We start from the raw sequence: 3213 nt of genomic DNA on the forward strand, positions 1-3213 counted from the left end.
TAGTGATGCAACAAGAAACAATTCTCTTCAATGAAACATTTAGTGAGTGCTAAGGGACAATAAGTTTGTATCAGTTGCCTTCTTAGGTAAGTTTTCTGTAAAACAGATTAAATGCAGCACTTTCAAGGAGGTTTCCATTCAATGAGTAAAGGCATTTGTGAGAGGAAGTTAGAATTGGTCACTGTCCACTTAAACTAGAATTGTGATAGGGCAGTGGTATTTACCTTACCAATTTAATCATTTTGAATTCAAATAAAATGCATGACATATTAGAGAACATTTTTCAAGGGCTTTGGAAAACCAGTATAAGGGACACAATACACACACACACACACACCAAGTACCCAAATATTTTGAATATGCTTAATCTATTCTGAGCCCTTCTGATTCTGAAGCTTCATTTATATTCAGCATTTTGTAGTAGAAAGAAGACAGGCTGACCTGGGTTTGTATTCCACTCCTATGAATTCATAGAAACAAGGGAGTAACTCCCTTCAACCTCCGTTCTATCTTTTACAAAACGGGTATCACAGAATTACTTAGGAAATAATGGTGTTCATTGTAACACTGCTTATAGTAGCAAAAATTTGGAAATAAAATTAAATAAATCAGAGTAGATTCATATTATGGACCAATGCATGGTCTGAAAAGAATGAAATAAAGATATACTCTACGGAAATGTGCTCATGTCATATTGTCAAATGAGCAAGCAAGTTTCAGAACAATACATAAAGTGTGGACACTAAAAAATAGAACTTTCTTTCACTCCCACTCTCTCTTTTTGTCATTTTCTCTATTTATCCTTGAAAAAACTCAGGAATGTTTCACACCAAATTTTTATCGGTTATCCTTGGACATGGGAGTGGGGAGAGAAACTCCTTAAACTCATAAACTTCTTCCTTTTTCTTTTAAAAATAGCTTTAATTGTTTTCAAAAGAAAGAGAAAGAGAAAGAAGTAAAGTCTCTTTTGTAATGATGTGACTTAAACTGAGGTGATTTATGTAGAATTCCAAGCAGAGGGCCAGGCATTGAATAGTCATAATAATACAGGCAAATAATACAGTACTGGCAATAATTCCCATTCATATATTCATTTAACCTTTCAATCAGTGTTCATTCATGTCCTCCCAAGGCAATGCTCAGCCAAATTCAGTTCTTTCACCCATTTCCTTTGGGTCATCAGGGATGAAGTGATTATTCCTGGTCTTGGGGTGAAATATCTAAGAACTGTGATTCTGGTTCTTTTGTTACACCATTTCCAGCACACCCTGGGATGATACATGACTGATGTTGAAAAGTGGGATTTGCTTTGTTTTACTCACACCAGAGCAGCCTCCAGATTCTCTTTCTGCAACTGGTGCAGGCTGATTGCCCACCAGGTCTCTCTGTGTGGTTCCTTCTAATTGGGGAGTTTATAGCTGGAGCCTAAGGGATCAATACTTACTCCCTTGAGAATCTGAGGTTTCAGGGGCTGAGATGGAATTTGAATAAACAATGTTCAGTAGTTGTTTTCTGCTGAAGAACATTTAAGTTTTCTAGAGAAGATACATTTAATTCATGTACTGTTATTAAGGAGTTTTTCCCCTGTGTGGGTTGCCTTGTTATAGAACGACACTTTTAAAAATATTTTCTTGTTATGAATCAGATTGGGCATCATTTCATTCATCTAAGAATCTGTGTTTAGGTCTAGAAAATTGACCTTGTCATTATAATCAGCAAAAAACATGGCTATCTGAAAAAAGAAACCCAAAGCTAATCTAAATTTCAGGGCACATGGTCCCTAGTGTGACAAATAGAGTGACTATCATTTGGAGGTATTTTATATTATCACTTGACTATTGTTTATTTAAAGAAAAAATTTATCTTGATTCCTCTTTTTTTTTCTTTTTCTGAAAGTGTATACATTTTAAAAATCAGCTCTGCATAAAGTCACCTTTTCTTCCAGTTGCACTTTACACTATCAGAATATTTCAGATAATTTGTGGAGTAAGAGGCTTTGAGTTGTGTTGCTTATAAAGCTGCTAGGACTAGACCTTTAATTTAAACAGTGAAAGGTGAAGCTAGATTCAACAAGTCTGTAGCTTTTTGATTAAGATGCATACCTGTGAAGGGGAGTTATTGTGAAAAGGCTGGCAAATTGACATTCAACTTTACGTACTGCACAACCAGTGTCTCAGTTAGGAATGTGCTCAACTGCTAGTAGAAGAAAACCCAACTTCCTTTTGTTTAAAAATGGGGACTCATTTTTCCTTCCTAACAATAGTTTGGAAGCTAAGACTTGCACTTTTGTGATTTGCTTAGTCTTTCCCATATGCTGGTTGCCTAACAGTCTAACATGTCTCCTAGAGCTCTAGACATCTCCTTCCCTTTCAAAGCAGGAAAAAGGATCCAGGAGGCAGTGGGACAAGCACATATATACTCTTGATCAGGAAACCAAAAGCTTTTCTCAAATCCAGCAGACTTCTACTTACATCTCTTTTGGCCGTGTGACTTGCTATGGCCAATGTGATATTAGCAAATGCAGGAGAGCACTCGCCACCTGGACACATCTGGCATTCTTTGTTAGTAATTTATGACCAAGCAAGAAGGACTTAGTCCTTATTGATTGAAGAGCTTCTTTTACTTCTTCATTTCATAGGCACTAGATAAAGCGGTTTAACACGAGAATCATAATGCCATAAAATATGGATACTGCTTTTTCCTGCTCTTTAGACTTAGTGGATCCAGGCTGTAAGTACATGTAAGAGAGAACCCCAGAGAAAATGGTGAGAGCTGTCAAGTGGAAGACATCTGTGGCAGAAAGCCTTTTCCTTCCCCTATAGTATAGGGCAACCCTGGATGCTGGACAATATATGTGTATGAGAAGATGATGATTAACATAGTGCATATGAGGTTAAGCACAGAGTAGATTAACAAAAATTTTCAATAAATGTATTTTCAATAGAATTTTTATTGAGGTTATTTTCAATTATTTTTATGAAATAATTGAAAGAGATCCCTTGTGCACTTTGCCTAGTTTCCTCCTGTGATAGCCAGAGTAACAATTTCCCAAGGATTTTGTTATCCTAATACCTGGATCTGTGAATATATTAGGTTACATGGCAAAGAGGAAGTAAGATTGCACATGGAATTAAGGCTGCTAATCAGCCGACCTTGGAAATCCTGGATTTTCCAAGAGTTCTTAAAATTGGAAGAAGGAGGTGGAAGAGTGAG

The sequence above is a fragment of the Equus quagga genome, unplaced genomic scaffold (genome assembly GCF_021613505.1).
Source record: "Equus quagga isolate Etosha38 unplaced genomic scaffold, UCLA_HA_Equagga_1.0 HiC_scaffold_118_RagTag, whole genome shotgun sequence".
NCBI lineage: Eukaryota > Metazoa > Chordata > Mammalia > Perissodactyla > Equidae > Equus > Equus quagga.